We start from the raw sequence: 13,007 nt of genomic DNA, 5'->3' as shown, positions 1-13,007 counted from the left end.
TAAAGTTATTTATAGAAGAAATTACAACTTGAAAGCTCTTCTAGAAAAAAAGATGAAACCACAATTTATTCCATCAAATGGCATGTATAAATGCGGCACTTGCCCACAATGTCCATCAATTTTAGTAACAAAAGAAGCAGTCTTTAATGACAGGGTATACAAAATAAATAAAAGATATAATTGTGAGTGCAAAGGAGTTGTGTATGCAGCACTATGAGAACAATGCAAGGCCTTTTATATAGGCAAAACTGAGAGAAAAATTAAGCAAAGAATTTACGAACATAGGTATGCTATTGGCAAAAAGGATATCAATAATGCTTTAGCAAAGCATATACTCGAGTATCCCAATCACAATTTTAAATTTGTTATTTTACATCAAAGAACAAATGACCCAAGAGGTGGCCCATGGCAGTTAACTTTGGAGATAGACGAGTTAATGTGGCAAATTAGGACTACCGCAAGTACATACCCTGGACTTAATGAATACATATCCATCAAATGTATTCTTAAATTGCTAGCCCTTAAAAGATAATAAGAGATTTACATACTTTATTTAACTTAGCAAGAATATCATAACATTTTAAATTTTATTATCTATAGGTTTAAATATATATATATATATATATATATATATATATATATATATATATAAATTTATTTATCTAACAACTTAAATGGATTATCTTATTATTTATTAATTTTATTAATTTTTAAATACACACACTTGTCACAAGCACGTCACGTGTTTAAAACATCTAAAATGTCTAAAACATTTAAAACATCCAACACACGTGACATATATGAACATGAACTTAAATTTTAAATATTATTTATTTTATTTATTATTTAATATATTGCATTGAATTTCCAAATACAGATGGAAAATAGACCGTAAATGCCCTTAATCGATTAAACTGACTTTTAAATGAAGGTAATGTATCAAATTTCTTGCATACAAGCAAGATAAAAGACCTTTCTTAGAGAAACACTGTTAACAATTTACCTAAAGGTTTTTTCTAGTTTTCCGACAATGACGTTTATTTAAACTGTTATTGCATGTCTTTGCTGCTGGATTTAGTAAGGTGTTAATATATGGGTTTTTTTAATAGCCTTGTGTTGTTGAAGATTTGTTTGTTTATTTCATTTTGTTTATATCATTCTATTTATTTTATACATTGTAAAAGGAGCTATTAACTTATAAATACACTTTGGCAAATGTCTTTTCATTACATATTCGTAACGCCAGGTACCTAACACGCCTTCTTTGGAAGGGAAGTGACGTTTCTAACTACCTTCTGGTGATATTTTAAAAGATGTGTGATTTTTTACTCTGTATTTTGCATTCTGATGAAGGTGAAGCACAGTCTTTACCGAAAGCGTGTTATTTATTAATTTATTTTATCGCTAAATTAAACCTGGTTTCTACTGCTCTCATTGGTTTTTAGTTCGCATTTTTGTTTTTAAATACGTGTATGGGTTTGGTTCATTTCATCAACTTAGTTCATTGACAAAAAGAACAACAGGAGCAATAAAAATGGATACTGTGATTCATTTGATCTAAAACTCATTTTATCAACACTAAATTTCAGCAAAACACATTTCACTGAAAATTGTTTAATGGTATATAAGAAGACAGCTGGTGTGGTTCTGGAGCATAGTAAACACAATGCAGATTAGTGTTGATCGGTATTTGTACCATGCTAATGTCCTCTGATATGTTGTACCACGTTCTCTGACAGTTTATGTATGTTGCTCTGACAGTAATTCAGTGTGTGGGGGTCATTATCTTTTCTCCATAGTTGTGTGACTGTGGAGCTAGTATATTTATGGGGGTCTATATCATTATTATCAGATGATGAAAAGAGTGAACGCTCTTTCATTGATCTGATAATGTTGAAAGGAGAAAATAGCAAAGTCACAGAACATCGATTTGTTTCTCAGGGAAATAAAATCAGTGGGCTGTCTTTGAGAATTTGCCATTAACTCCACTATGGTGTGATCTCGGAGTTTGGTATATTTAAGTAGTAGGTGTGTTTAAACTTTTTTTTTTTGCAGAGCAGCAAATTTTTTCCTGGGAAAAAAATTTGCTGTTCCGTCTGCTGGTGTTTTTGTGATTTTGACATTATCAGTTCGATGAAAGAGCATTCGCTCTTTACATCATCCGATAATGTGATATAGATGCATATGGTGGGAGGTGTGGAGATGCAGTGAGGCTTCTCCCCCCTTCAAAAAATATATATATTTTGAGGTATTTTTAAGCCATTTGAAATTTTCAGTGAAATGTATATCGATGAAATGTACTGTCAATGAAAAGAGTTTTTGAAAATGTGTACAGCTTTTTTTTCTTATGGCTGAAGTGAACTTGTGATGAAATGAAATAAAATCATATATACTGTATATATATATATATATATATATATATATATATATATATATATATATATATATATATATATATATATATATATATATATATTGTGTGTGTGTGTGTGTGTGTGTGTGTGTCTGTGGTGTATGTGTGTGTGTGTGTGTGTGTGTGTGTGTGTGTGTGTGTGTGTGTGTGTGTGTGTGTGTATATATATATATATATCTATGTGTATTTATATTTATATATATAATATATATATATATATTTTTTTTTTATATATTTGTATATAGATATATGTATGTGTGCATATATATATATATATATATATATATATATATATATATATATATATATATATATATATATATATATATATATATATATATATATATATATATATATATATATATATACATACATACATACATATATAAAATCAGCCTACCTGAAAATATCAAATGACTGAAGACGACATCATCGAAATGAAATCAGCAAATCAGCAAAAACTCATTTCAGTGAAGGACCGGATTGGTGAAAGTATTCCCAGGGAAAGTAACCTGTTGGCCATCAAGGTGAACTTTCCTTTTTTCCCTACTGTAGCATGATCTCAGAGTTGGTATATTTAGTTAGGGGGGTGTGGAGGTGCAGCCCCACCCGCATTAGTGATGGGGGGAAGTAGCCCACCACCTGGGTGGGTTGTGGATGGTGTGGTTTTGGTTTTGTGATGTTTGGTGTTAGTGTGTAGTTACCCTGGGAAGATATTCATTGATCTGGTCTTTCACTGATGTGAGCTTTCTCTGATTTCGTCTCAGTGACGTCCTCTTTGATCTTCTGGGGTTTTGATATTCTAAAGTAGACCCATATATAGATAGATATTTGTAGAAAGAGAGAGATAATCACAAAACAAATGCTACACACGACTAATGGCGAATGGAGATGAACACTAGAAACAAGAAGACAAAAATCTCCACACCACATAGTCTCCAATAAGATTTAGTGATCAGATAATCTACACTAAAACATGCTTAACAGACAAAAAAAATCAGACTGCGGTTTTTATATACAAGTGCCCTTTTCAGTGAAAGTTGATCTAAAGAACACCCATCAAGTAGGATTTAAATACTGAAATAAATTACACAATCAGAGTCAAAACATTTCTATTAATATACAAAACTTTTTAGAAAATCGAGACATATCTAATCCATTAACGTTCACAATCACAAAACAACAGTATCTAAATGTATGTAAATCTGTGAAAATACTACTACTACTACTAATAATAATATAAAAAACTAAACCATTATATTTATTTTGCATAGAATTCACTAACAATCAAAACATGAAAACATGTACAGTATACTGATATATAAATCTAGTGTATTTTAATAGACACTATAAATATTTATGGGAAAAATGATGGCAACAATCAGAAGGCATTTTTAGTTATGTTTGTAATCTCTCTGTAAGACTTACACACTGAAGAAGAGCATTAGCTTGAAACCATTGTATGCTTATTATATTTTGTGAATAAACCACTGAAGATCTACTGAGTATTTCTAGTTCCTGGAGTTTTTGTTTTTGCTGTATGATTCCTGTTATCCTCATTAGGGGTAATATGCAATTATCAACCATGGGATGGGTAAGGGCAATCTCTAACTTAATAGCAAATTGGCTAGCCTTAAAAAGGCTTAAAGGGCAACTAGCCTAGTATTGACCTATGAACCTATGAACAGTTGATGCAATATTGCCCTCTATAGGCCACTGGTAAATTATACACTAAGTATCATGATAAACTAAATAAACCTGGTAGTTTTTTGCACTAGTACCATGTTCCGTATTATAGAATTTAACAGCCAGGAAAATGCTGAAAAACACTTAAGGATGAAACAAAGAAGTAACAAGTATGAAGATGCCTGATGAAGATTAGATAGGGTATTTGCATTCCTTCAGTTTTAAATTAAGCCATTTCAAACCCAGTCCTCAGAAAAATATGGATGTAGCCTGGAACTGAATGTTGCTTTTTTGTGCAGCCATACAATGGTGATAGCAAGATACTTATTCCGATCTGTTGTTATCCTCTTCCTAACCATACTAGAATAATTCAATTTTTATTTCATTAATTGTCATATTCAGAAAAAAAATTGTGTGCTGGACATACTGTTATTCAAATCAGGATACTTAGTAACTAATCAAAGTTACAATAATTGCACCACAAGACATCACAAAAATAAAAGCAACACTAAAAAACAGATGACATTTACTAATAAAACAAAAACAAGCCTCCCTATAATTCTTCCCCCAACACACACACACACACACACACACACACACACACACACACACACACACACACACACACACATACACCTTACTAAACATAATAACTGCAACATTATGCAAAATTAGGATGAATAAATAAAACATTGTGTTACCCCCAAAGTTCTGCAGTCTTAGAAAAATAAAACAGTAATAAATTACTTGCCTGGATTCATGTAATAGCAGTCAACTCTTCCGATTCTGAATAAGGACTGATAAGATGTATTTATTCCTTTCAATTACAACATATAGAATGGAGATATAGTCAGATGTTTTACACTTCAGCTGTCATGTTACAAAGCAGTAATATATACCAGAATGTTTTGTTATGAAATTATTCATCATTAGTTTGGATAGTTGCTTGGCAGTTAACGTAAGCTAACCCAAAAATATCAAGCAAGTATAAAGTAAAGTCGCTTACAGGCATTCCACAAGGAGAAGGAGAAAGTACAAGCTATGGTTTACCTAACATGCTCATACATTTATACCAGGGAGCTTTTTCCAGCCCCCTGGTATAAAACTTTCAGCTTGTACCTACTCAGCACAGACTCCACGTGGGCCAGCAGAGTAATCCAGGCTGCAGAGAGCTGAATAAGCGACTTTTCTTGATACTAAGTATATTTTTTGTTGCTTTCCACATCTGAATACCTAGCAACTGTATTTCGCCTGCCTTTCTGTTACATTGAAGCTGTTTTTACTGCATTTAACTTAATATTGCACTTGGAATCCTTGTTTGTTACTATTTGACTGTATTTGTAGCAAATTCTTCTGTGTAAGCTGTAGTAGCTGATTCATAGCATTTATAAGTGTTTGCTGTACCTGTTTCTGCCTGTTTTGTGAAAAAAAAGAAAAAAAGAAAAAATATCTCTTGTTTTTCCTGCTTTACTAGTTTAGTCCAGTTTCAGAGTTGCTGATTCCTGGGCTTTGATTGTAGTTCCTGTGTACTGTTTCCTTGCCTTATTTGGGGGAAGGAAGCTACCTTGCTTTCCTGCTTTACTAGTTTAGTCCAGTTTCAGAGTTGCTGATTCCTGGGCTTTGGTTGTAGTTCCTGTGTACTGTTTCCTTGCCTTATTTGGGGAAGGAAGCTACCTTGCTTACCAGTGGGAGTGGGAAGCATTGAGCTGCCTTTGTCCAGTTTTGTGAGGTTTCAGCCAGTAACTAGTAGTTTATTGGTTGTTTTGGGCCAGTTTCTAGCTTTTTCCAGCCCCTGGTATAAAACTTTCAGCTTGTACCTACTCAGCACAGACTCCACGTGGGCCAGCAGAGTAATCCAGGCTGCAGAGAGCTGAATAAGCGACTTTTCTTGATACTAAGTATATAATTTGTTGCTTTCCACATCTGAATACCTAGCAACTGTATTTCGCCTGCCTTTCTGTTACATTGAAGCTGTTTTTACTGCATTTAACTTAATATTGCACTTGGAATCCTTGTTTGTTACTATTTGACTGTATTTGTATCAAATTCTTCTGTGTAAGCTGTAGTAGCTGATTCATAGCATTTATAAGTGTTTGCTGTACCTGTTTCTGCCTGTTTTGTGAAAAAAAAAAAAATAAAAAAATATCTCTTGTTTTTCCTGCTTTACTAGTTTAGTCCAGTTTCAGAGTTGCTGATTCCTGGGCTTTGGTTGTAGTTCCTGTGTACTGTTTCCTTGCCTTATTTGGGGAAGGAAGCTACCTTGCTTTCCTGCTTTACTAGTTTAGTCCAGTTTCAGAGTTGCTGATTCCTGGGCTTTGGTTGTAGTTCCTGTGTACTGTTTCCTTGCCTTATTTGGGGAAGGAAGCTACCTTGCTTACCAGTGGGAGTGGGAAGCATTGAGCTGCCTTCTGTCCAGTTTTGTGAGGTTTCAGCCAGTAACTAGTAGTTTATTGGTCGTTTTGGGCCAGTTTCTAGCTTTTTTCAGCCCCTGGTATAAAACTTTCAGCTTGTACCTACTCAGCACAGACTCCACGTGGGCCAGCAGAGTAATCCAGGCTGCAGAGAGCTGAATAAGCGACTTTTCTTGATACTAAGTATATTTTTTGTTGCTTTCCACATCTGAATACCTAGCAACTGTATTTCGCCTGCCTTTCTGTTACATAGAACTGTTTTTACTGCATTTAACTTAATATTGCACTTGGAATCCTTGTTTGTTACTATTTGACTGTATTTGTAGCAAATTCTTCTGTGTAAGCTGTAGTAGCTGATTCATAGCATTTATAAGTGTTTGCTGTACCTGTTTCTGCCTGTTTTGTGAAAAAAAAAGAAAAAAAAAAAAAATATCTCTTGTTTTTCCTGCTTTACTAGTTTAGTCCAGTTTCAGAGTTGCTGATTCCTGGGCTTTGGTTGTAGTTCCTGTGTACTGTTTCCTTGCCTTATTTGGGGGAAGGGAAGCTAACTTGCTTTACTAGTTTAGTCCAGTTTCAGAGTTGCTGATTCCTGGGCTTTGGTTGTAGTTCCTGTGTACTGTTTCCTTGCCTTATTTGGGGAAGGAAGCTACCTTGCTTTCCTGCTTTACTAGTTTAGTCCAGTTTCAGAGTTGCTGATTCCTGGGCTTTGGTTGTAGTTCCTGTGTACTGTTTCCTTGCCTTATTTGGGGGAAGGGAAGCTACCTTGCTTACCAGTGGGAGTGGGAAGCATTGAGCTGCCTTTTGTCCAGTTTTGTGAGGTTTCAGCCAGTAACTAGTAGTTTATTGGTCGTTTTGGGCCAGTTTCTAGCTTTTTCCAGCCCCTGGTATAAAACTTTCAGCTTGTACCTACTCAGCACAGACTCCACGTGGGCCAGCAGAGTAATCCAGGCTGCAGAGAGCTGAAAAAGCAACTTTTCTTGATACTAAGTATATTTTTTGTTGCTTTCCACATCTGAATACCTAGCAACTGTATTTCGCCTGCCTTTCTGTTACATTGAAGCTGTTTTTACTGCATTTAACTTAATATTGCACTTGGAATCCTTGTTTGTTACTATTTGACTGTATTTGTAGCAAATTCTTCTGTGTAAGCTGTAGTAGCTGATTCATAGCATTTATAAGTGTTTGCTGTACCTGTTTCTGCCTGTTTTGTGAAAAAAGAAAAAAAAGAAAAAATATCTCTTGTTTTTCCTGCTTTACTAGTTTAGTCCAGTTTCAGAGTTGCTGATTCCTGGGCTTTGGTTGTAGTTCCTGTGTACTGTTTCCTTGACTTATTTGAGGGCAGGGAAGCTATCTTGCTTTCCTGCTTTACTAGTTTAGTCCAGTTTCAGAGTTGCTGATTCCTGGGCTTTGGTTGTAGTTCCTGTGTACTGTTTCCTTGCCTTATTTGGGGAAGGAAGCTACCTTGCTTACCAGTGGGAGTGGGAAGCATTGAGCTGCCTTTGTCCAGTTTTGTGAGGTTTCAGCCAGTAACTAGTAGTTTATTGGTCGTTTGGGCCAGTTTCTAGCTTTTTCCAGCCCCCTGGTATAAAACTTTCAGCTTGTACCTACTCATCACAGACTCCACGTGGGCCAGCAGAGTAATCCAGGCTGCAGAGAGCTGAATAAGCGACTTTTCTTGATACTAAGTATATTTTTGTTGCTTTCCACATCTGAATACCTAGCAACTGTATTTCGCCTGCCTTTCTGTTACATTGAAGCTGTTTTTACTGCATTTAACTTAATATTGCACTTGGAATCCTTGTTTGTTACTATTTGACTGTATTTGTAGCAAATTCTTCTGTGTAAGCTGTAGTAGCTGATTCATAGCATTTATAAGTGTTTGCTGTACCTGTTTCTGCCTGTTTTGTGAAAAAAGAAAAAAAAGAAAAAATATCTCTTGTTTTTCCTGCTTTACTAGTTTAGTCCAGTTTCAGAGTTGCTGATTCCTGGGCTTTGGTTGTAGTTCCTGTGTACTGTTTCCTTGCCTTATTTGGGGAAGGAAGCTACCTTGCTTTCCTGCTTTACTAGTTTAGTCCAGTTTCAGAGTTGCTGATTCCTGGGCTTTGGTTGTAGTTCCTGTGTACTGTTTCCTTGCCTTACTTGGGGGAAGGGAAGCAACCTTGCTTACCAGTGGGAGTGGGAAGCATTGAGCTGCCTTTTGTCCAGTTTTGTGAGGTTTCAGCCAGTAACTAGTAGTTTATTGGTCGTTTTGGGCCAGTTTCTAGCTTTTCCAGCCCCTGGTATAAACGCGCTAAGCGCCGATGGCCTGTTAGAGCGATTTAGCGGAGCTGCCACTGTTGCACACTAGGGCAGTGCCGATTAAGCAGGTTTAAACTATTCGGGCTACCTAAAGTCCACTCTTCAAATTTTCCTTAAAACTACCTTCCTCGAACTATACTACTGATCAAATCAGCGTATCCTATAACTAAAAGATCAACTCTACTTGACTCCAAGTAGACTATTCTCTATCTATTAAACCTAGCACTTGCTCCTACAGTACTTATTACCTTGATACGGCACTCTTGTCATAGATAGTACCCCAAAAAGGCAACCCCCATTTCTCGGTCACCCGTCCCCTGGAATCTTTTTAAAGTTTTTCGTCTACCCTTCTAGCATGTCGAGGGATCAGTTGCTAGTGTCCTCTCCTGCTCAGCTGGTGAACCTGGGAATATTGAGGCAATGTTTCAATTGCCTCATGTACACTGAACAACCCTTTCCTCCTCCCACAAAACACAAATACATGCGAGAGATGCAACTATATGGCCAAACTGGAGGCTGAGCTCTCTCAACATAGGACTGGCAAGACCAGTCAGGAGGAGAAGGTTACCACACACACTATAGACCCAGTCTCACATAGTACCATTACAACCTCAAATCATACACATAAACACACAAAGACATACTCGGAGGCTCTGATCAAAATCTACCAAAACAGCAGAGGCCACCAAAGCAGACACCCAAACAACCACCACCTCAGAACACAACACCCGCAACACATAGACCTCACAGTCAGAGTGTCAAACAGTCACAGCCCTTAAGGCCAAACACAATGCCAGACACACTAGTCATTGGTGACTCCATAGTCAGACACACTGATGTCCCGCTCACCAGACTGAGTAAGGAGAAGGTCACAGTAAGCTGCCTGTCGGGCGCTAGAATCCGCCACATAACGCAAGCACTCAGGTCTCTCAACAGCAGGTACAAATATGACTCAGTCATTGTCCACGCTGGTGTAAGCGACCTGAGTCGTACCTCCTTGGACTACATGAAAAGAGACTTTGAGGAGCTCTCTGATTATGTAGCCCAGGCAGGTATGACCCTGACCTTGAGCAGTATCCTACCTTCACCAAGAATGATGCCACAATACAGAGATAAGATGATCAGCTTTAACAATTGGCTTAAACACTGGTGTCATTCAAAGGGGATCCAGTATCTGTCTGCCTGGGATGACATGGTGGACAAGCCACGCTGCGCAAGGGACGGCTTGCACCTGTCACCCTGGGATTCGGATATTGGCAAAGGCTCTTGCCACCCCATAGTGCCTTTTTAGGCAAGGCTCAAATTCTAAACCTACCACCCTAGAACACGAAAAAGGAAAAAAACTAAGGGTAATGCTGCTCAATGCCAGAAGTCTAAATCTCAAAATGCATGCACTCGAGGCCCTTCTCAGTATGGAGAACATTGATGTCTGTGCTGTGACAGAAACCTGGTTCAAGGCTCCTGAGAGCACCCCAGCGCTATCAGGTTTTACCTCATATCATGCGTTCCGGCCCCAAAATCCGGACAATACCAAGAAAGGAGGGGGGGGTATCCATATTCATCAAGGACACCCACACCTCAAGACTGGTGGCAACGCACGATGCATCGGAGACCATCCAGGTGCAATTAACCATAGGCAAGACTGCTCTGCAAATTGTAGCATGTTACAGGCCACCCTCACAAACTCAGGAAACTCACATGGCCTTCCTGAAAACACTAGAGGGATAAATGTATCACCAAACACCATCATACTAGGTGACTTCAATTACCCTAATATAGACTGGGAACACTACTCAAGCCCAAACACCCTAGCCCAAAAGTTCCTGGAATTCATAAACTCAAATGCCATGGAACAACTAGTCACCATCCCACAAGAGGAGATAACATACTTGATCTCATCATCACGAACATGGGAGCACAATGTTCAACACCGAAGTATACCCCTCACTGGTGAGATCAGATCACAAACTAATCTCGCTGGAGGTCCTCATCCCACCCCCACCTGAAATAAAAAAGACCACAGTAAAGAACTTCTCAAAGCCGACTTCACACTTCTAAAGACTAGTGTGGTCTCCTTTCAGGCCCCGAGGCGGAAAACAATACTCAAGCCGCTGAATCACTTACAAACGCCTTCTACCAGCACCTGCAGGACTGCATGGATAAGGCAATCCCAAGCAAAACAAAGACTCTTTGTACCAAAGGCAAGCGTCCAGACTGGTGGACCCCAGCCATAAACAAACTCTACAACAAAAGGAGGAAGCTACTACAAGATAGAGCAAAATCCTTAAAAGGTAAGACACCCTTGATCACTATAAGTAATAAACTAAGAGCTCTCATAAAATCATCCAAAGCAAATTTCGAGAGAAAAATAGCTAAAGACTCAAAAGACAATCATAAGGCCTTCTTTAGCTATGTTAGAAACCTAGGAGGAAACTCCCAGATATGCTCAGAACTAGTTCAAAATGATGTGAAGATTACTGATCCTACAGACATTGCCAACATACTGGCTGACAGGTTCAGTGCAAACTTCTCCCCTCCCCAAAAGGAGATATCTATACCAAATGAGTGCAGCCCCCAAACATCTCCAGCCCAAGTGAGAACTGCTCTCTCCAAAGCAAAAACACAGCATCCATGGGACCCGATGGTGTCCCCGGCTGTGTGCTCCACGAACTCAATGAGGAATTAAACCCACAGCTAGGACAGCTGTTTAATCAAAGTCTTACCTCTGGATACGTACCAGGAGTGGCGCACTGCAACTGTGGTCCCACTTCACAAAGGCGGTGCCTCCACAGACCCTGGAAATTACCGCCCATTAGCTTGACAAGCCTTATCTGCAAAGCCATGGAGAGGATCATAATGGACCTCATAAATAAAGACATAAGGAATTTGCAGACTTTGGATCCAACCCAGTTTGGCTTTGTCAAAGGCAGATCATGCCTTTTAAACTTGGTTGACTTTTTGAAACAGTCACCAAAGCCATTGATGAGGAAAGGCAGTCCATACAGCCTACCTCGATCTGGCTAAGGCCTTCGATACAATACCCCACTCGGGTATCATTGAAAAACTAATCAGCTTAAATGTTAACCCATACATCACAAGATGGGTTGCAAACTGGCTGAGTGACAGAACCCACAGGGTCAGAGTTGCTGGCGCCATGTCAGACTCAAAGCCTGTCACAAGTGGTGTCCCACAGGGCTCAGTCCTGGGCCCACTCTTGTTTGGCATCTACTTTTCCAAGTACAAGCAAACACAGGAGGTTATGGCTGACAAAGTTTGCAGATGACTGCAAACTGGGCGCCATAGTAGAAAACACATCTGACACAGATATCCTTCAGAAGGGTCTCACAGAAACGGATAACTGGTGCCAGAGCCACGGCCTAAAGTTAAATGCCAAAAATGCATAGTCATACCCTTCGGGAAAAACAAGGTTACCCCTAGCTACCAAATAGGTGGCAATCCACTGAGCACAGAAGAAGTTATCAGGGACCTGGGGACCCAGGTTGATAGTAGTCTGTCATTCGACACCCATGTAGCTAAAGTAGTTAGGAAGTCCTTCTACATTGCCCACCTTATCATGAAGGGATTCTCATCTAGATCAAGGGAGGTCATAGTCTCCCTTTACTCATCACTCATCAGACCAATGATTGAGTACAATGCCCCATTCGGAATGTATCTGACCCGACACTTGCAGCAGCTGGAGAGGCCACAAAAGTTCCTCACCAAAAGGATAAAGGGTCTCAAAAATCTGTCCTATGCTGCCCGACTGAAAGAACTCCAGCTCTATTCAGTCGCTTGCTCAGAGGTGACCTTTGCCTAACATACAAGGCCATGTCAAACCCAGATTTGATGAATATGCTTCACCTCAAAAATCTAGATCCATCAGAGCCACAAGGCGGGAGACTTAAACCTCGACACGGCTATTAATAGGACGTGCTGGAGAGATAGATTCATCACCCAAAGACTCCCTATGCTGTGGAACAAAATCCCGGTACATGTGAGGCAGAGCACCTCGCTGGCCTTGTTCAAGAGAAATCTTGACCTATGGATGGGAGATCGCAGATATACCCCAGGAATTACCTCAGTGTCACTGCTCGACAGAGGCACAGCAAAATAATGGGTATAGTTCCCCATACTAAAGGGGTGGCGTAAGCCACAAAACAATGAGCTAGGCTTATAAATGCCCTCGGGCAGATAGCCTA

At 38.8% G+C, this 13,007-nt stretch overlaps 1 protein-coding gene across 1 annotated transcript in view; it reads right to left on the bottom strand.

The window, feature by feature from the left end:
• The window catches only part of TPO (thyroid peroxidase), a 1,574,682-nt gene that overhangs the window by 979,326 nt on the left and 582,349 nt on the right, over window positions 1–13,007 (bottom strand). The window lies entirely within an intron of this gene.

This window comes from Protopterus annectens, chromosome 1.part1 (genome assembly GCF_019279795.1).
Source record: "Protopterus annectens isolate FY-2018-M chromosome 1.part1, PAN1.0, whole genome shotgun sequence".
NCBI classification, from domain to species: Eukaryota; Metazoa; Chordata; order Ceratodontiformes; family Protopteridae; genus Protopterus; species Protopterus annectens.
This window is presented reverse-complemented; position numbering and strand designations above follow the sequence as displayed.